The sequence below is a fragment of the Protopterus annectens genome, chromosome 6.part0 (genome assembly GCF_019279795.1).
Source record: "Protopterus annectens isolate FY-2018-M chromosome 6.part0, PAN1.0, whole genome shotgun sequence".
Taxonomy (NCBI): domain Eukaryota; kingdom Metazoa; phylum Chordata; order Ceratodontiformes; family Protopteridae; genus Protopterus; species Protopterus annectens.
Window position 1 is genome coordinate 502,882,885 of NC_056737.1, and position 22,316 is coordinate 502,905,200.

Here is a 22,316-nt window from a genome sequence, read left to right on the forward strand (position 1 = left end):
CTCATCTCTTCAAAGGGCTCATATTTAACAATGATGACTAGAACCAGTTTTTGTTAAGCACCTCTCATAAATCATAGGAGTTACAAGGCAAATGAACCTTGATGCCATGTCTGACTTGCCAGTACCCATCTTTAGGCCTTGCCTCTCTCATTTCACTGAGGATCAGGACACATTTACATTAACTGTAACGTGAACACTCTCAAAGGCATCTTGTCAAGGATAATGCCATGCAAGACCATATCTTAATTTAAAATAACATAGTTATAATCATCAAGACTCCAATAAGATCAACACTATGCAGCCTAGAGCAATAAAAAAGTTTTAACAGAAGAATTGCTGAATTCTATTGAACAGTTACAGTGTTCTCACTCACAGTGTGCCACCACTGTAGGCAATGTGATTGAAAACTTAGAACACAAACATACATAAGAATACAGTCAAGATCCAGAGGTGTGGAGAGGCCTTATGCAGTTAACACTTTCCTTAGATATTTTTGATGATATCAGCCCCCAGGAAAACCTGCTACCTTTTAGAAACAATACATTTACTGCACGCATTTACTTTTATTATTCTCAACCTCAAACATTAGGCATAAAGCAGGTGATACTGTCCAGATCTCCTTTGACTACCAAACATTCATTAAAATTCATCTTTAATTGCCTTCTATACTATAAGGTTACCCAATATCGTTCTGACACTCCGTGTACAACCCAAAATATTTCAGTATGTCTCTGAATAGCAAAGGGCATACCTAATATCTTTTTTTACTTGGAAATTCCTGTGCTACTTCTAACATCCTCTTCCAATTACATGGGCACCAGACTTTGAATATGTACTCCAAAACTGACTCCACTAAGCTAATGAACATAAATGTCATAACCTAAGCCATACTGTGGAAGTTAATATGCTTACGCTGGATACCAGTTATCCAGTAAATCTTTCTACCTAAATTATTTTTATCCAAGAAAAATGTCACAGGATACCTTCTCCTTCAAAAGAACCAGACACCAGGCAGGGTAAGGTTATAAGTGCTTTCGTTACCTTTATTCACATTCAGTACAAACAGAACTTCATCGGATACAAAACCTTACACACTTCCACCCTTTTTTATATACAATTCAATGAATTAATCACAATAAATTAACTTAAATGAATTAATTAGTTAAGTGTGTGCTCTCAAGTTAAAAACACATTAATATGCTCTTTCTTTAAAAATATATAGCTATGTATAATACATGAATAGTTCTTCTATAAAAAACACATATATAATAAACATTTCATATATTAAGAAAATATATTTATAAATAACAATACATATATTAGATACTAACTTAATTGCTTCTATTTTCAACCACTTATACCACTGTTATCTAATCTCACTTGCCTTTAAATGAAGCAAGCTCCTTAGAGAAATCCTGTCACTGATACCAGAAAAAACTATGGCATTCAACAAAACTTGCCAGTGTGTTTCCCTATTCTAAAAAAAAAACAAGACCAGTTACCCCCCCCACCCCGTCTACCTACCTTTTCCAATACACAAAAGAGGATTTTTTTAAATCCTTACAGTTTATGCTGTGTCTAAATAAGGCATTTGTTTTGTCTTGTCGCTTAATTGCATAAATGTGTTGGTAAATTCACTTTTTTAACTTGTTTTCTGTTTTTCCTATATAATATGCATAGCCACGACTGGTACAAGGCCACGTAAACAACTCCTTTTGTATTACAGTTATAATTCCCTGTCACTGGAATTATTCTATTGTGACCCTCTATCGCTATATTCCTGCATTCATAGATGTACCTACATTCCCTGCAGCCATTGCATTTCCTCATATTACCTAATGGAATCCAATCTTTGTCTTTCTTCCTTTTAGATAGGTTTTTAATGTTGGGTCCTCATCTGAAAACTATTTTTGGTTTATTACCCAGTTTTTCAGTTAATCCATATGCCCCATAAACACAATTCCAGTTCTTTACCACGATTTTACGGACCTCTACACTATCCTCATTATATGTTAGCACACAGCAAGTAGTTACCTCTTCTGTCTTAACATTCAACAAACTCTGTTTTTTTTCAATAATGGGGGATAAAAAAATCTTCTCTCCTGCTTGTTACATAACTCTCCTGTCCCTGCAGACTAGTTGGGTAACCCCTTATTCCCAGCATAGTCTTTAACTCTACCATTTGTTCTTTAAACCTATTGTCATCTGTTGTTAATCTTGATATTCTAATCATTTGGCCCTTTACCAAATTTCTTTTTTGCCAAAAGGGGAGGTCACTCTCAAAGTGCAGATAACTATTCAAGTGGGTGGGCATCCTATATATACATGATTCATAACATCCATCCCTTCTATTTTTGTATAGATGAATGTCCAGATAATGAACTGCTTCTTTTTCAATTTTACTGGTAAAGCTCAAAAAATCAGTAGTGGCATTGATATAGTTCAAAAAATCATCTGCCTCATCAAGCCCCCTTTCCCATAATATTAGAATATCGTGCAAAAATCTATAATATCCAAATATATTTTTCCTGAGCATTGAATTTAACACAAATTTGGTTTCCCAATATCAAAGAACGATATTAGCAAATATTGGGGCTACTGCTGTACCCATTGCTACAACTCGGGTTTGCTTGAAGTGTTCCCCCTTCCCCCTGAAACCATACAAAATAATTTTTCAGAACCAATTCCATGAGAGTAGCTAAGACATGCACCGTATCCCTTGAAAATCTAGTTCCTTCCCTTAGTGCTTCCTGGAAATATTCCATTCCTTCTTCATGTGGGATACGAAGAAAAAGGGCCTTAATATCAATAATCAAGAAAATAACTTCTTCTTTGAACTCATTCTTTGCCATGCACTGTAATAAATGCCAAGAGTCCTTTCAAGACATGTTTTTTATCCTCAAAAAATCCTTTTAAATGGAAATCTAACATTTTTGATAAAGGTTCTGTTTTACTCCCACCTCCTGCCATTATGGGTCTCATCAGTGGATCCCCTAATGATTTATGAATTTTGGGGATCCCAAAGAAGGCTGGGGTTACAGGATTGTTCACCTATATCACCTCATCTTCATTGAAGGTATATTCCTGGAAGAGTTCTTCCAAAATCATGTCTAATCTAGCATTAAAGATGTTAACCTCATTCAGTGATGTTGCACTAAAGTAGGAACTGTCATTAAAATATTTCATCATTCTGGTGGTGTAGTCATAATGTTCCATTACAACTACCCCTCCCCCCTTATTGGGTTTCATGATTCTTAATTATTGGTTCCTCATTAACTCTGTCAATGCCTGTTGTTCCTCTTTTGTTAAATTTTGGTTAATCCGGCTAGTCTTATTCCCTGTTAAATTCCTGTATTCTATTTTGTTCAATCTTTCTAAAAGGGCCACTGGTGGTAATAGGGGGCTATAATACTTTTTCTTTTTAGGGTTACTCTGGTTGCATCACTCTCCTTCCCATTCTGCATTACCAACTTTAAATGTATGGCCCTTGCAAACATCTTCAAATCTAAATTGGTATTAACCACATAATTCTGTTTCTTAGGGATACAACTAAACCCTTTTGCAAATAGTTCTGCATGGGTGTTATTTAATATGATTCCACTGTAGTTATAAATCTTAAGGCCCTTATATTCCAGAATACAAACATTTCCATTTTTGTTCCCTGTATTATTACTATTGTCATTATGCATAGCTTCAATAGAGACATTATTAAACTCAAAATCATGCTGTAAAAATATATCATTTCCTTCACTGGTTATGTTCAATACATCTAGATTTTTGTTTGTTCCCCAAAGATTCATCACAATATATCCTGTGTAATTTCAACACAATGATTTTCCATGTTTGCATCAAAATCATTATACAGTTCCTTAAGACATGCTTCATTAGATAAATCATTACATTCTGCAGCATATTGTAACAGTGAGGCATTATTGCTAAAATTTTCCTTTATAGTATTCAGTCCATTTCCAGTGTCCCAAGTATCAGCAACAGGCTCTTGAAACACCATAGTACAAGGAAAGTCAGTATAACACTCAGTGCTATAATTTCTACCAAACACAGGTGACCTTTCATTTGTTTTATTCTGGATTCTTGTATAATCAGTCTTCCCCATAAATTTATCATCAACAATCTTATGCATCACCTCAGTACTAGAACAGTTAGAAAAATACTTCAAGTTGTCATTAACAACAAACTGAGATGGCCTTACCACTGGGAGAATGATTGTGGTGGTGGTGGTCTCCCCTTCCTTCTCTTTTGGCTCCCTTGTTGCCCACGATAGTCTCTACAATACTGTTTTATTGTTGTTGTTTCTGGGTGTCCAGGAACCATACTTGTTTTTCAGCCATGCAGACCTCCTTGGCAGTGGTTGAAAATCCTGCTCTAAACCAGTCCTTTCCTCACCAAACACCTCCGGTTCATCAACCTCATCTCCTGGCAAAATTTCACAACTTCAACAGTTTCTACAAATGAAACTCTTGGCCGACCTTCTGCACCTGGAATCTGGTATGCCCTCTTCTGCTCATATTCTTCCTGGTCTCTTCAGCTTCTTCTCTATTTTTCTTTTTAATGTTGTTTTCATGCTGCTCAACTCTTGGGAAGATGGTGGAATAAACCCCTTTATTTGTCTCAAAGAGGCTATCAGCAGTTACTTCTCTTTGTAATGTCACAATTTCATCTTTCAAACTGCACATTATTCTAGCATTGTCTTTAATTAGTAGCCACATAAAGTCAATGCCTGTTCGGTCAAACAGTTCTAAAGGTTCCCGGTGTAGGACCAAACCAATCAATGTTATTAGGGAACTTACAGATTCTTAGCCCCTTTGGTACTTTTCCCAGGCATATACAGTCTTCAAAAAACATATTGTCAAGCTGTAATCCCCTGAATTTATTTCAGGGTTTTTTCCAATTTGTAGATTTTAGGCTTGTAATTGGAAACAGGATCACCACCTTCTCTTGGCTGGACCCCGAATCCATCCCATGACGGTATCGGTTCCCTGTTTAGCCAGGAGAGGAATTCTCCATCACCGATTGGTTGCAAGCCTTTTCCATTCACTTTGCCTACTCCAATGGCGTTCGCATCTCTCCGTACCGCCCCCAAGTAGGATGTTCTAGCTTCCCGCAGCTCACCGGGAGACATTTCAATGGCAATACAGTTATTAACATTCATTTCTTTAGCAGTATGAATTTCTTTTGCTCTACCAGAGCATACTAAATCAACTTTAGTATTAATTTGGGATATTAAAGCCAAAATCTGTGCAAGACTTACACTGTCATCATTGCTAATATTGCCCACAGACTTATCCATTGCCAGGAACTTGTCAGTAAACACTGGTCAGTCTATGATTCACAAAAAATACTTGCTTGTAGTTTCTCTCTTCAGAACCAACTTCCAAAAAAGTGACAAAGTTTTTCCTTGATCAAGTATCCTATGTACCGATGTACACCAATATCACAATAATAAAACACATAAAAGCAAATAATCCAACAAAAATGTCACAGGATATCTTCTCCTTGAAAAGAACCAGACACCAGGCAGGGTAAGGTTATAAGCACTTTTGTTCCCTTTATTTACACTCAATACAAACGGAACTTCATCAACCTTACACACTTCCCCCCTTTTTTATATACAATACAATCAATTAATCACAATCAAAAAAACTGGGTAATAAACCAAAAACAGTTTTCAGAAGAGGACCCAACATTAAGAACCTATCTGAAAGGAAGAAAGACAAAGACAGGATTGAGAGAGAGTGTAATGCAGGGTTGTTACCAGCAGACACTTGGGTGGGGGTGGTGAGGAGCCAGTTGTCCAAATATGGAAACACTGTGAATAACTGTAGTCTCAAATGAGCTGTGACCACTGCCAAATGCTTCGTGAACACTCTGGGGGCTGTAGAGAGACCAAATGGCAGGGCGCAAAACTGACAGTCACTGGCTCCCAGCCAGAAGCGAAGCAGACTCCTGGAGCATTTGCCCATTTTGATGTGGTAATACACATCCCTGAGATCTATAGAACACATCCAGTCACCTTCCCTTAAAAAAAGGGAGAATGGACTGAACCACGACCATCCAGAATTTGGCTTAGTTGTCTTGCAGCTTCTCTGCCCAGTGCCCCAAGGAGGTGGTCTGTGGCAGCTGTAGCTCAGGGGCTGAGAAATGGGGTTCTGACATTGATGGACTGCTTCCAGAAGCAAGAGCCCTCTCCATCGTGTGGAAAGCAGGTCCGTCCAAAGAGGGATGGGAGCCTGGAACTGAGAAAGACAACCTCAGGACCAGGGTCATAACCTGCTCTGACAAACCCGCCCCTGCGGATGAAGCCTCAAGCAGGATCGGTGCAGACGAGACAACCGGCACTGAGGACAAACTGAAGGCACACCTGGAATCATGCCCCACACCGAGGAGCCTGCCTCCCAATCCCAAAATTGAGGAACGACCAGTTCCACGTGAACCAAGGACCAAAGGGGGAAACCCGGAGCCTGAGTAAGGTCCACTATAGGCGCTGAAGTGGTGGGTTCCAAGAAGGATGTCGGAGCAGAAAGTTTCGGAACTGGAATGGTCGAACGAGACTAAGATGGAGTCCATGGAGAAACCAACCCAAGTCCTGTAGGCGGATGGGTCTTAGAAGGTGTGGTAACCCCTGGTTGCCAACAGCTGGTCCACAAGATGCACCACATAGAGTTCTGCCAGGCTCCTGGTGGATCTAGTGGATACTCCGGACAGAAAGTCAGGTCGATCAATGAATGGGCTATACATCTGACCTAGGAACAGATCTATGGATGGAGAGTATCGGGTCCGTGGTACAAGGTCTGTCGGCACTGATGTCTCAAGTTTCGAGACTGGGGTTAAAGGTGTCAAATCCAGTTTAGTCAAAACAATGCTCAGTGCTGAAGGGGCAGTCTGAGCTGAAGCAGGGGGTACCAATGTCATATCAGAGGTAGGCACCAAAGTCGGGCACTGAACCAGAGTGATCACAGGTGCTGAAGTTGTAGCAGGCATGGTGAGGCCTATCATCGCTGCCAGAGGCAGAATCAGAGCCGAAGCCGCCGCCGATATTGTAAGTTTCGAAATGTTGGAGCTGACAAGGACAGTGCCAACAAGGCCGATTTATGCTCTGAGGACAACTTTGGAACTTTTGGTTTCACAGGCTTACCCTGATCACCTGACGGTGAGGAGGGAAATGAGTGGGACCTCTTTTTGTCTTTAGTAGGAGGGGTTGAGACCTCCATCACAGAAATGACCTCTGAAAAGGGAGACTTAAGTAACCCTTTCAGTATCAATTTATTCTTGCGCTCATTCAGAGTGTGTTGACTGAAACTTTGACAAATGCCACAGGGAGGTTGTACCGAAAGATGGGGCACCCCCAAACAATACACACAATCATCATGAGAGTCACTTTTAGGTAATTTGCCATTACACGAAGTACAATGCTTAAACCCCAAAGTACCCTTTTAATCAGATATCTTGAAAGAGAGACACAACAGGCAAGCACTTCAAAAACAAAATCAAAACAAGTCTGTTGTAGCAATTCAGACAGAGTTCAAAACCACACAGTATTATAGATATACATATAACAGAAACTTATTATTGAAAGGCACTAACAGGTTAGGAAGGAAAATAGGAATACCAACTATGGTATTGGAGGAATACCACAAGGGTAAGGAGAGAGGGCCATACCAACAATGGGACTTGAAAGTTTACCAACGGGTAGAGCAAGGAAGAAAAAGAGAACAAGATCTAACTGTAATTTAACACAAGAAAGACTAACGGTCAATAAAGGAAGACATCTCAATGAGTTTTTCACACAAAATATCAAAACAGTTGTCACTTAGCTGAGAGCTTGGCTGAAACGCGGCTATGTGGCAAACGAGATCTGAGGTAACAGAGAGAAGGGCATTCTGGGTAGAAGCTTAGCTCGAGAGTTTTTTTGGCTGGCGTGAGCTTGCTAATAGGCCGACTTGGTTCCGAGTGCTCAGAACCGAATCCATCAGTGATGAATGGAAGAAGACTAATAACATCAGATCATATATTGTCCTAGGTTTGAAAAATTCGGAAAGAAAACCGGTAACTGAATTGACTGGTTAAATGTTGGATTCTGTTGCTATTTTAGGTATAAAGGAAGGGTTAGTTCTTAAGAAAACTCTGTCTTTATGAAAAATTATCTAAGGGGGTTTTGGCTGTTAGGGCTTGCAATTCAGATACTCTTTTGGCTGCAGTGATGGCTACCAAAAATATTGTCTTCTAGGAAAGAAATTTCAAGTCACAACTGTCATCTGGTTTGAATGGCTTTTGGGTGAGACCCTGAAGTACAACAGTAAGATCTCAAGGTGGAGAAGGATCTATTATTTATACTTAATAAGAAGATACCTCACATGAAAGCTAGCAGAAGATCCTATACCTGAATGAAAATTAAAAATGGCAGCTAATTTTAGAAGAAAAACCGGCACCTTCATAATAAAGTGAACTCAGAAAAAGGTGAATAGCTGAAAAAGGGTCAATATTCTCCTTTGATGCCCAAATCAAAAATCTTTTCCACTTACTGCTATAGACCTTTTTTTGTGTGACTTTGGAGAGGCCAGGATTATGTCGTGCACTGTGAAAGCTAGCTTAGACTTTTGTACAATCACCGGAAGTGGAGAAAGCATGCGGTCAGTCTTAGGGTGTGCAGACTGGATTGATAATGTTCTGATGGGTGAGAGATAAGGTCCTGACTGGGGATACTTGAGGTGAGACCATAGGAAGGGAAACCATACCTGACGAGGCCAGAAGGGGGCAATGAGGATAACTGTGCTCTTCAGCCTGCTGGCTTTCTGTATAAATCTCAGGATCAAGGGTAGAGGGGATAAGCATAAAGGAGGTCGGGAGGCCCAATCGTGAACTACAGCATCCATGGTTTGGAGGGATCAGAGAGAAGTACTTGCTGCATTTGTTGTTTAGGGAAGAAGCAAAGAGGTTACAGCAAGGCTGGACCCATCTTGTTCACTACCAATTGAATGAAGGACCACTTGTGCTGAGTCAGACTGGACCTGTTGAGCCTGTCTGCTAATGTGTTGATGTCTCCAGGAATGTGCGTTGCAATTAGAAAGCAGCTTGAAGAGATGACCCACTCCAAAACTCTCATGGCCTTTCTGCACAGTGTGTAAGATTGGGTTCCTCCTTGTTTGTTTATATACCAGACCACTGACAAGTTGTCTGTATGAATCACAATAGTCCCCAGAGGGAATAGCTCCAGAAAGGCTTGCAACATGAGGAGGACTGCTCTCATCTCCAGGACACTGACATGCAGCTTGGTTTCATGGTGGGACGTCGTGCCTTGGACCATCTTTTCCTGATAATGCCTCCCCACCTCAACTGGGAAGAGTCTGTGGTTACTGTGGTTACTGGAGAGAGAAAATAGTTTGCCCAGATGTAGATCATTTGACTGTATCCACCACTGGAGACAGCTTCTGCAGATTGGTGTCAGTTTGATAGGAGCAGTGACTGGTAAAAAAATTGACCACTAAACAGCCAGTGTACACTGAAGAAGTTGCATAAAAAATCTTGCCAAAGGTATTAGGATGATGGCTGCTGACAGAGATCCTAGTGCTGTGAGGACTAACTTTGCTGGTGGAGCTGAATGGTCTAAAGTCCTGGACTTGATTGCTAAGAGAACTTATACAATGCAGGGGTAATGAAGCTATTTGTGCTGAAGTGTTTAATTGCATTCCTATGAATTCTAGATTCTGCACAGGAGTCAGGTTTGATTTTGCTAGATTTACTGAAATCCCCACAGAACTGAAGATGTGGACTAGGTATTCCTAGGTTTGAATCAGTCGATGCCTTGTTGGTGCAGTAAGGAGCCAATTGTCCAAGTATGGAAACACGTGGAATCCTTTCAGTCTCAGGTGAGCCGTAACGACTGCCATACATTTGGTAAACACCCGGGGCTGTGGTGAGTCCAAAGGTGCAGTGCTCTGATCTGGTAAGGACTGGTCCCGAGCTGAAAGTGTAGGTGCCTCTTGGAGCATTTGTTCATTCTGATATGATAATACTGAATGGCAAACTGCTAACATGTTGGTGTCCCCCATACTCATCACCACCTCTCACCTAACTCTCTCTCTTTCTTCTATCACTAATATTCTTCGATTAAAAAGTTAACTCAACTTACAGTGATTGTGCTGCGCATCTTACTGAAATAACTTGAGACTTATTCTTTGAAGTGATTGTACAGCTTGTTTCTATTTATGTTAAAATGTATATACTCTCTGGGGTTGCTAATCATGTACTTCATATTATGTTAATTCACTTATAATTTTGATGTATCTGAGTTTTGTTTTTCTACACGTTTTTTGTAATTGTGGAACTTTTCTCTCTGGGCCTCCACTGAAAAAGGACGAACCCAGTCAACAAATGTCAAATAAATAATAACTAAATGAAAACTCCTGACTGGGTGCCACATTGGGGAGTATCCTTCTGGGACTTGGAGGTGAAGGCAAAAATGGAATGTAGTAACCTCTGAATATTATTTTTAGCACCCAGACATTTTTTGTGATCTTTGTCCAGGCATCTAGATGCAATGAAAAATGTCCTCAGACTGCCTCCAGAGATGGGCAGTTGGACAGTGCTTCAGGAGTGCTGATAGGGATAATCGGGAAAAGGTTCTCAAAACCCTGATTCTGCAGACCCCCTCCCACCTTTAGGATGTCATCTACTGTTTAAATCCCCTCCTCTGCCTCTGGGGAAAGCATCCATGCATGGGTCCTGGAAAGGCCCTTGAGTTTTCCTGAACCAAGTCTTCTTCCCACCTCATTGATTCCTTCAGAAGGTTCTCTGTGGGTAGAAAACTTGATCCACATGGCAGACAAGGTCTTTCCATCTTTCTCACAGCAGGCAAGTGTTTCCTTAACAAATGGTCCAAACAAAGAGGAACCATCAAAGGGAGCATTAATGAAAGCCGCCTTGAAGGGTTCTGTGAAATCCCAAAGTCTCATCCAGGATGTCTAATTATGGCTATGCCTGCACCAGTTGCTCGTAAGGAGCCTTCCACAAAGTGCAAAATCAGCCTCGAGAAATTTGAAAGGGAGGAAAGAGTAACCAACTGGTGAGAAACCTTTTTAAGGTCATCCTCCTCCAAGGTCTCTCTGAGAGAGGTGATTAATTCTTTGACCAAATCTCTCTGCAAACATGTAAAATGTGCCAAGTAGTTCAATGCTCACAACACAAAGGTGGCTAAGGCATAAATGTGCTTTCCATGTCTGGCCAGAACCTGAGACTCCTTGTTTGGGGATGAACAGAGCGGCTTTGTTCAGCCAGCTCCTTTTTTGTGGCTGCTGACACAACAATGGCATCAACTGGGACACCTTTACTCCAATGTACACGGTCGGTGGGTGGACTAATGAACTTGTCCTGACATTTCAGGATCATTGTGACTGCGTCCAGCTCCTTCCAAGCCTGGTGTGAAATTAAATCAATGGCCTGCCCCAAAAGCCTCCAGAAACACCAACTCCTTGGAAGAAGGATTTTGGGATGACCAGCCACCTTTTTGCCTCAGGAATTCAAGGAAGTCTCCAAACGAAGTGTCGTCAGGTGGTGATCAGGGGGATCCTTCTCCTTCATTGAAATCTGTGTCCTCAGTCAAAGACTCTAAGGAGGAGTCTACGTGCCTCCTCCTGCACTTTTTCTTATGAGGGACCTCCTCTTGGAATGTTCAGGGGAGGTATTAGAAGAAAGGGGGCCCCCTTGCTGGGAAACAGTCTGCATGCTTAACGGGGAAGGCTGACCAATGGCAGGATGTATGGGTTCAGTGCTCAAACCAGATGAAGGATGGGGAGGATTCTGGAACTGAGGAGACATTTCTCTGATTCAAGAGAAGGCCCGTTCTGTGACCTGGAAGAGACCCCCTCCTCTTCCCATGGAGCCAAAGCTGCCAGAGGGAAGAGGGCAGAGCCCACACCAGATACGAGCCCCCCAGACAGAATTGGACCTGAACTGTCAAGGTCTGCAGCCCCAAGGAGAAGAGAAGGGTCCAACAAGTTTGGAGACAAAGCCAGCCCCCCCCCCCCTCGAAACAGCGCAGAAATCTCAGAAACAAGACCCACTCTGATCTGACAAATGTGGTACAAAGCTGCCAGAGGGAAGAAGGCAGAGCCTACACTGGATCGGAGACCTACAGACAGAATTGAACCCAAACTGTCAAGGGCTGAATCCCCAAGGGGAAGGGTCTAACAAGGTTGGAGCCAAAGCCACCCCCCCCCTGGAGCTGATGCTGATGTCCTGGAGCTGAGATCCACTCTGATCTGACAAATGTAGAACAGAACTGATCAGGGACATAGTAGGAGTCAAGGAAAGGAGCTTCCTCGGATCAAGCATTAACTTTCTTGGGATTCCCAGATCCTTGATTTCCGAAACCTAGGGTAAGATCGGAAAATGAGACTGTAAGGTAAGTAAAGTACAGTTTTGTACCTACCATAAATGTAGATGTCCGATAGGTATGCATCTGCAGTCCTTACATATGGGTTGTTCTGCCTCAGGCAGCCCTTCGGTCGGCCGGATTCCAAAGTCTGGATCCGGCGTTGGCTGATGTCGCCCTTTTCCCTGACGTTAAGAGCGCCTGGGGTATAAAATCATCAGCCGACGCCATCTTCCTCAGTTTTTCTTGCCCCAGATGCCAGGTGCCCTCTAATGAAGGCTAAATTTGGAGAGATGCAAAAAATTCCAAACATGCGCAGTGATATATATATATATATATATATATATATATATAAAAAAACAAATACACCATAATAGATAACCCCAGCTAGCTAGAAAGAGGGATAACTACTCAAGGAATACCACAGAGGGGTAGGAGGGAGGGAAATCCTGACTGCAGATGCATACCTATCGGACATCTACATTTATGGTAGGTACAAAACTGTACTATGTCCTTCAAGGATGCATCTGCAGTCCTTACATATGGGTAGAATACCATAGCCAAGCTGGGGGTGGTAGGACCTAAGAAAAGGATGGTGTAGCTAAAATGCCCTGCAGGACTGCAGTAGCAAATCCTGCTCTGAATCTGGAATATAATGGTAAGTTGTAATGCTTGGAAAATGTATGCACGGAGCTCCATGCAGCAGCTTCTAAGATGTCCTTTGTAGCCACCCCTCTTAAGAAGGCTGTGGAGGTGGCTGTGGCTCTGGTGGAATGAGGTCTAATGTTGGATGGCACAGGTTTGCCATGAAAACAGTAACAGAATCGAATGCAATTCCCTATCCGTTTTGAAATTGTCTGTCTGGAAATTGCTTTTCCTTGTACACCAGCAGCATATGCTACAAAAAGCTGGTCAGTTTTCCTGTAAGTCTTAGTTCTGTCCAAGTAGTAGCGCAACTGTCTGTGAATGTCCAGTGTATGCAGAAGTTTCTCTCCTTTATTTTGTGGATTTGGAAAGAAGGTAGGCAGGTGAATAGCCTGGTTCAGTGAGACCCTGGATACCACCTTTGGCATGAATGAAGGATTGGTTCTCAATGAGACTCTGTCCTGATGAAAAGTAGGAAATGGTTGTACTGCCATGAGGGCCTGTAACTCAGATACTCTTCTTGCTGAGGTTATGGCCAGAAGGAAGGCAGTCTTCCAAGACAGGAACTGTAGTTCTGCAGATGCTGCTGGTTCAAAGGGAGGTAGAGTTAATTTTTCCAACATGAAATTAAGATCCCATGTAGGCACTGGTGGTTTCCTTGGAGGGTTGATGTTTTTTATCCCTCTTAGAAACTGCTTTAGCAGCGGATGAGAAAATACAGGTGGATCAGTGTTGTACTCTGCTGAAATGGCTGAAACATGAATTTTTATGGAAGAGTAAGAGAGGCCATTATGGAGCATTTCTGCCAAGTATTCCAGGATATGTGGAATGCTCATTACTGTCGGATCTTGGCCCTTTGTGGAGTTCCAAGTGCAAAATCTTTTCCATTTTGCTGAATATGCCTTCCTTGTGGAAGGCCGCCGAGCTTCCTTGAGGATATCCTTTACCCTTTTGGATAGTTCATCCAGGCGAGGAGTCAAGGTATTTTCCAGGCCGTCAGCTGCAAGGTTTTTAGGCTGGAGTGCAGAGTTTTGTAATTGTGCTGTGTCAGAAGAAGTGGCCATTGTGGTAGAGGCCACGGTTTTGTGCGTGACAAGCTCCTTAACAGTGGGTACCAATGTTGTCTTGGCCAGTCCGGAGCTATCAGAATCACTTTTGGTTATTCTGTCCTGATCTTCAGTAAGACCTTGGTCATTAACGGAAGAGATGGAAATGCATATACTGTTAGAGTATTAGAGCTGAAAGAGAGAGAGAGTCCACTTTCCATGCTTGTGGGTGGTACGTCCTTGTGCAGAATTTCTTCAGTTGATGGTTGTGGTGGGAGGCATAAAGATCTATGTCCGGCCTTCCCCATGATTGTGTTATTTGAAGAAAGGTGTCTGGGTGCAGCATCCATTCGTGTGGATCCATGATGTTTCTGCTTAGGCTGTCCGCCAGTACATTGTCTTTTCCTGGTACAAACTGGAATTGCAGCTCTATATTCAGTTTAAGGGAAAGTTCACAAAGATTCATTGCCAGCCTGCAAAGAGGGTAAGAATGGGTACCTCCTTGCTTGTTTATGTACCACATAACTGTGGTATTGTCTGTTTTTATTAGCAGGTGGCCTTGATGTAGGAAGTGCTTGAAGGCCTCTATTGAATGCATCACTGCCTGCATTTCCTTTTGGTTTATGTGCAGGTGAAATTCTGTTTGTGTCCATTGTCCTTGAATGCATCTGCCCTCCATGTGTGCTCCCCATCCATGGTCTGAGGCGTCCGTGGTAATGGTTTGACTGGCTTGCTTGAGCCCACCACAGAAATTCGTTTTGAAGGCATGGAATGAGGGGGATCAAAGCTTCTAGGCTGTGACTGTGTTGAGACCATAGACTCCTTAGGTACCATTGTAGTTTCCTCATATGCAGCCTTGCTTGTGGAATCAGAAGAATGCAAGATGCCATGAAACCCAGGGCCTGCAGTATTTTCCTTCAAGTCAGTTGGGTTTGCTTTGCCAGGTTTCTGAAGTAATCCGGTAGTTGTTCTTGTTTTTCTTCTGTGAGAAAAGCCATTTGGGTGGTTGTATCTAGTTTTGCACCCAGAAAAATTATTCTTTGGGATGGAACAAGTCTTGATTTTCGAATGTTGACTGTGTATCCCAAAGCCTGAAGTAGGCGTATGGCATAATTCAAGTGTTTTACCAATGTTTGTTGGCTGTCCGCTTGTATAAAGCAGTCGTCCAGGTATGGGTATATTTGAATCCCCTGAAGTCTGCAGTGTGCAATTACTGATGCCAGGCATTTCGCGAATACTCTGGGCGCAGTAGATAAGCCAAAGGGCAATGCTGAGAATTGATAATGCTCTGAACCTGCAAGAAATCTGAGGTGTCTTCTGCAACTTTGTCTGATAGGGACATGCAGGTATGCCTCCTTGAGGTCTAGAGTTACCAGCCAAGACCCCTTGCCCAGCATGGGAAGGAGTTGCTGTAGGGTCAGCATTTTGAATTTTTGCACAATGAGAAAAGTATTCAGTGCGGACAAGTCGAGAATAGGCCTCCATTGTTTTTCTTTTCTTGGGACAAGGAATAGTCTGGAATAAAATCCTTGGCCTTGTTCTGTGAGAGGAACCTTTTCTATAGCTTTCATTTGCAAAAGGTTGGAAATTTGTTTTAAAGCCTCTGCCCTTTGATTCGGTGGCAGGTTTGGCATGCCTTTTCTTCTTGGTAATGTATGAAAATGGAACCTGTATCCTTTGTCTATTATTTGCAGTGTCCATTTGTCCCTTGTAATACTGTGCCAATTTTCTGAGAATAAAGATAGCTTTCCGCCCAAAGGTGCTTCCAATTGAGCCCTGGTTGGCGGGGTCAAGGTAAAGTCATTGAGTCTGTCCTTGTGCAGCATTTGTAGGTCCTGCACTACCTCTCTGGTTAGGAGGCTGCCATTGACGTCCTCTGTAGGAGCCTCTAGCTTGCCCTCTACCTCTGGCACGCCTGTTCTTGCCTCTTTGAAATCTCTCTGTGTCTGGAAAGGACCAATTCTTAGAGGGCCAATTCCTGCTGAATCTTGGTGGTTGGACCTGGAGAAAATCTTTGACTGTTTGTACAGATTTAGCCTTTTCCTCAAATTTCTTTAAGACCTCCTGAGCAGTGGAGCCAAATAACTTTTGCTTTTCCAGTGGCGCATCCAGAAGCTTTGCTTTAACATGATCTGGCAGGGTTTGTTCCTTCAGCCAAGCATGTCTACGTATGACTGCACCTGTCATTGCTGACCTACATGAAGCTTCCAATGCATCATAACCACACTGCAAGAAATGGTTGCTAACCTGTTGGGAGTTATGTACCAGATCCTGAAGTGACTTGCGATCTAGGGGTTCAGGTGAAGACAGTTTTTTATGCAATTCATCTAACAAATACTCTTGGTACTGTATCATATGGAATTGACAATGTAATGCCCTCATAGAAAGAGTGGAAGAAGTATACAATTTTTTACCCCATCTCTCTCTAAAGCCCTGGACTCCCTTTCAGAGGGGAGTGGATTTTTAGTAGTGACAGATGCAACCCCTTTAGGACCCTGAGAAATAGTTTCAGGGTCAGCAGAGTGGGCCTTGTAAAGGAAATGATGCGAGTCCGGGACCCTGTAGTACCTATCGGGTTTGACAGGAGCCGGAGGAAGGGAGTCAGGGGTAATGCTAGACTCAGAGTACACATCGTCAATGACATTCAAAACAGGAGGAATAGCCAAAGGTCTATGCTGAGGTAAATGCAGAAAAGTCCTTAATCTCTTCCTGGAATCAGAGAATTCCTGGCCCTGCCATTTGAAATGCTCTCTCATGGAGTGAAGGGTCTCCTCAAAGGACAGCTCTTCAGGAGGGGAGGCAGAGGGAATAGATTCCTCTGCATCAGAATCCTCGTAGGCCGTAAAGGCCTCCTCCTGGTAATCAGAAAGAGCAGAGCCATCTGAGGCCTCATCAGAGGACTGGGGATCAGTGGGCTCAACCCTGGGCCTTTTGTCTAGAGGAGGATGAGAGCCCCTGTCTGGATGTGGCTGAGAGCCTCTAATTAAGGAAATAAGGTCCTCAGCTAAACTTAAAATCTGTGAACCTGTAGTGGATCCCTGAGGAATAGCCTTGGGAGGCAGGGATTTTGGCTGTTTAGCAGCTTTAGCCCTTGTGAACGCCTTTATGGACATGGATGCAGGAGGCCTGGCTGCTCCACGTGCTGGTGTAGTTTTGTCTAGGGAAATGGTGTCGGATGTTTCTTGGACACCGGTTTCTGAGGGAAACTCTATAACCGACTCAGAAGAGGCCTCCGGGGCCGAAATTGTCAGTTGTGCAGTTTCGACGGTCGGAAGTACCAAGGACTCGGTTTCAGCCGAGACAGAGACACTCGCGGTAGGCCTAGGCGTGGTTTCAGCCAAAACCACGGTCCGCGTGTGTCGGTCCTTGTCCTTCCGTTTTTTGGTTAAATGAGAAGTCGGAGTCTCCGACGGCATATTGTAACAGTAACTAGCCCCAAAAAATTCCTCTGCAAACTGCGCCCGACGCCTAAGAGTGCGTCGGTTGAAGGAGGCACAGGCTGTACAGGCCGAGACGTCGTGGTCTGGGCCTAGGCAGGGGAGGCAGTAAGAATGGAAATCCTTATGAGGTATTTGTTTCCCACAAGTTAAGCAATTATTAACTTTAAGCGTTTGATCTGACATCGGCTGAGGCAAGAAAGAGTCTCCAACGGGGTACTTAGCTTTTGAAGTCTTCGGTAGCTGAAGTTACAGGAGCTGGCTGACCGGCACTTGCGAACTGCTTCTGCTTCAGGCACCACGCGGAAAGAAAGACTGAGGAAGATGGCGTCGGCTGATGATTTTATACCCCAGGCGCTCTGACGTCAGGGAAAAGGGCGACCAGCCAACGCCGGACCCAGACTTTGGAATCCGGCCGACCGAAGGGCTGCCTGAGGCAAGACAACCCATATGTAAGGACTGTGGATGCATCCTTGAAGGACATCAGAGCGCTCATGGATCCAAGATGGGATGGAGAAAGAAGAACCCCCACATGTATCTGAGCCTTGAGGGACCTCTGCATCATCCTGTCCATATCGGCATCAGACAAATTCTGAGAAGACATGGAGGAAGAGGCCGTAGAAAGGTGTCCAGATTTAGCAGGAGTTCTCAATATCTGAGCTGGAGGAACTGACAGCACTAGAGACACTGGTTTAGACAGCAGAACTGGAGTATGGCTCTGAAACTTCAGATCCAAAGCCTTAGGATCCGAAGTTGTCCTGCTCAGGGTGGAGGAACTAGATATGCACACATGGTCTGTTGGAATCTTAAGAAGTTGTCAGATCCGAAACTGGTTTTGTTCTGCTCAGATCCAATAATGAGGCTTTCGGATCTGGAGAGGGTCTAGATTTGTTCGGATCCGAAGGAGCTTTTGGATCCTGAAAATGTCTTGCTTGGATCGGGTCCAAAGTTGTTGGCTCCAACAGCCTGGGTCTTTTTTCTTTGGTCTCCAATGAAGCCCCCCAGAGAGAATGAGAGGGCTCACCACTTTAGCTCTTTGGAACTGGTAGGCTTTGTGGGGGTTTGAGCCCCATATGAAAGCAACAGTCCCTCAAGTATCAGCTTATTTCTTCTGTTTGAGAGGGCCCTTGGGTTAAAGGTCACACAGATCTGGCAATCTGCTTCTAAATGACTGGTTGCCAAGCAATAGACACACTTCTTGTGGGCATCCAAATTCGGGGTTTTGTGCACACAAAAAGTGCATCTGTTGAAGCCTTTCGGTTTGTCAGACATCTTTAATAACTAACAAATTTAAACAAGTTTAGCAATTTTCTACACAAAAGAAAAAACTTACACTCCTGAAGGTAGCTGAAAAACAGAACTAACCCTATAGTAGTAAAGGTATATAAAAGGAAGAATAACCTATTTAGTACTATTTTCTTTATAAAAAAAAAAAAAGGTGCCAACGGCACTAGAAACAGTGAAAAAAAGGGAGGTAGCTGTCCCTAATGCCTGTTGAATACTAAAAGGAGGGAAGGATATAGCCACTGAAAATTCTATTCAAAAGTAGATAGAAAAGTTTCAGAATAATGAGTTTAAAAAGTTTGATGACTTAATGAAAGGATTTCAAAGAAATATAAACTTTTAAAGTTATCACCTATCTGAGTTGAAAACTTGAGACTCTGGATCACGTCTTGTCGCAATGGTGGCAAACGAGATCTGAGGGATTAGGGAAGGTATGGTGCATTATGGGAGAGGGAGAAGCTCAAGACGCAGATCCTAAAGTCTTGAAAATCATCCAAATCAGATCCAATGTCAGATCCAAAGACCCAACAGTGAGGAAGAATGAAAAGAACACCAGAATGAACTTTTTCCAGAATGCTAATCTATATGTCCTCCACAGAACACATATTTCTTTCATTTATTTTATCAACCCCACTACTGCATTATAACCGCATTGTTTCCTCAGATTTTATCCATACCAAAAGACTTAATTCACTGAAAAATATGGATTCCCTTCACAAGCTCGAAGTTTCAAAACTTCGAACTGCAAATGGTCAAGACCATAAGATTGAAGTTTTGAAACTTCGAACGTTTTTTGAATGGAGATCGCTGTACAGAGTGGAACAGGAAATTTACTGTTTTTTTCACTGTAGTGCGATCTTGGAGATGGTATATTTACTTAGTTGGGGGCTTGCTCCACAAAAACAAAGACTTTTTTTGTTTTGTTTTTTTTATTACAATTTCAAAGTTTCAAAACTTCCGTCTTATGGTTTCGACCATTTGCAGGTCAAAGATTTTAAACTTCGAGCTTGTGAAGTAATCCAAAAATACCCCCGCCCCCCTAGTATTCACCACAACATCCAATACCCTTATTTTTATCTTTATTCAGGGTCGTTCCCATTTCCTTTAAACATACATTCAGACAATCCAACACTTCCCTCGTCCATATTTTGCTCTCTTGCCAGTCCATTCATTTCTTGTACATACTATACCTTTTACCATCTGGGCTTGGTACTGAATCAGTATTTACTTTTCTAAACTTCATCCAGTTTACTAATTAATTTTTTAAATTCTTCCTTAACTCATTCTGGAATTTGTTTTACTTTCCATTCTCTAATTTTCCTTATTTTTTACTCTTATACATATTTTCCACATGCTGCACTACAACGCTGAATTTGCTCTCTGGTTCTTTTCACATAGTCTTCTGCATTTTTAATTTCCTTCATTATACTAATATCCTACTTTACTATTTTACCCGAATATACTACGCCCTCCCTTGAAAATAATATCTGCCTAAACAGCAATGCTTTCATTTTTTCTCAATTTCTTTTATATATTTCTTTTTCCATATCATAATACTCTCTTGTATTATTCTCTAAATCAACTAATATATTTCTATACATTTTCCCATACTACACTTTCTCTTCCTTTCTTACATCATCCTGCCAATGGGGAAAAAACATTTTTTAAATTCAATCCACTATTCAGACAATTTTCATACAAGTTGTTCATGATTATATGACCCTTCCATAACTGCAATACTTCCCACTATCCAATATCATCCCATAATTTCTTATTATTTTTTGTTCCTTTCCTATTTTAATATACTCCTTTTCTTCCATTACCTCCATTGATATTGTTAAATAGTTTGAAAAACATGGCATCTACTAACCCAAGCCCTCCAATATTATAAAAAAAGAAGTTATGTCCTTGCCATAGTGTTCCATCTGTGTTGTCGATCTTCATTCATAGAATTCTTGAGCTAAGGCTCAATCCACAGTGCCTCTCTCTCTCTCCATTACCTCAGATTGAGTTTGCAGCCTAGTACAGAAAAGACAGAAGCCCTGTCTAAGGTATAACCCTATAACCTCCCAGAACAAGGTGCAATCCTCTTGAAGTTTCTCAGAGGGGGCAGGCGGGTGGGATCTCAAGTATAAATGAATATCGACAACACAGATGGAACGTTATGGTAAGGACATAACTGCTTTATCTGATGTTGTCAATCTTCATTCATTCTTGACAGATGGGTCAGAGTCCCCAGCTACTTTAGATCCTGGGCGGCCATAAAGAAGAATATTCCTGAGTACCATAGATCCAAAGGATGTTCTTCCCCGGAGACCATATCTAATTTGTAATGAGAGATAAAGGTACAAGGAGTAGCACATGTTGATGTTGCAGCTGCACATATTTCTTCCATAGAGGCCTTGGAATGAAAGACAGCTTAAGTGGAAACAGATCTGGTGGAATGCGCTCTAACCAGAGCAAGTAGTTTGAGTTTATTCTGATTGTAGACAAAAGTGACACAATCTCTAAGCCATCTTAATAAGGTAACTTTTGATACTGGTTTACCCAATATGGGTCCTGAAAAAGATACAAATAATTGATCCGATTTTCAAGAAGGTTTTGTTCTGTCCAGGTAAAAACATAACTGTCTGTGGACGTCCAGAAAATGTAAACAGTATTTACCTTCGTTTGGAAAGAAGACTGGCAAGTCTATAGACTGGTTAATATTAGATTCTGATACCACTTTAGGTAGAAAGGAAGGTTTGGTTCTTGGCGACACTCTCTCCTTGTGAGATAGGATAAAAGGGTGTTTTACACTTAAAACTTGTAATTCAGAAATTCTCCTGGCAGACGTGACCACCACCAGGTAGAGGGTTTTCCAAGATAAACATTTGAGGTCACAAGTAGATGCTGGCTCAAAGGGCTGTTGAACTTGGCATTGTAAAACCACAGTCAAATCTCATGGCGGTATAGGATCTTTGAAGGGAGGTTTTAGATGCATTAAGCACCTTTAATAAAAATTCTGCATAAACGACGAGACATTAAGGAATGATCATCAAATCCATTATGAAAATTTCAAATAGCTAACTGAACCTTAATTGTGGAAGTAGAGGCTCCTGATTCAGATAGTGACCCTAAATATGCCAGGATCTTATCAAATGATGCTGAAAAGGGGTCTATGTTGTTTGTACAGGACCAAATCAAAAATCTTTTCCATTTGCGAAGGTAAAGTTTCCTAGTGGATGGTTTATGGGCACTGAAGAGGGTAAGTTATTCTACCTGGCAATTACTGGAATTAGAGATGTCAAGCTGTCCGCTTCAAAATTTTGAGACTGGGATGCACCAAGCCTTGTGCGTGAGACAGCAGGTCTGGAGCTGGGTCCAGAATACAAGGACAGTGAACCAGATGAGGCCAAAGAAAGGGGAACCAGACTTGGCGAGGCCAATAGGTTGCAATCAAAATTACTTTGCTTCTCAACCTTTGGGCTTTACTCAAAAACTGGGGAATCAGTGGGGTAGGGGGAAAGGTATAAA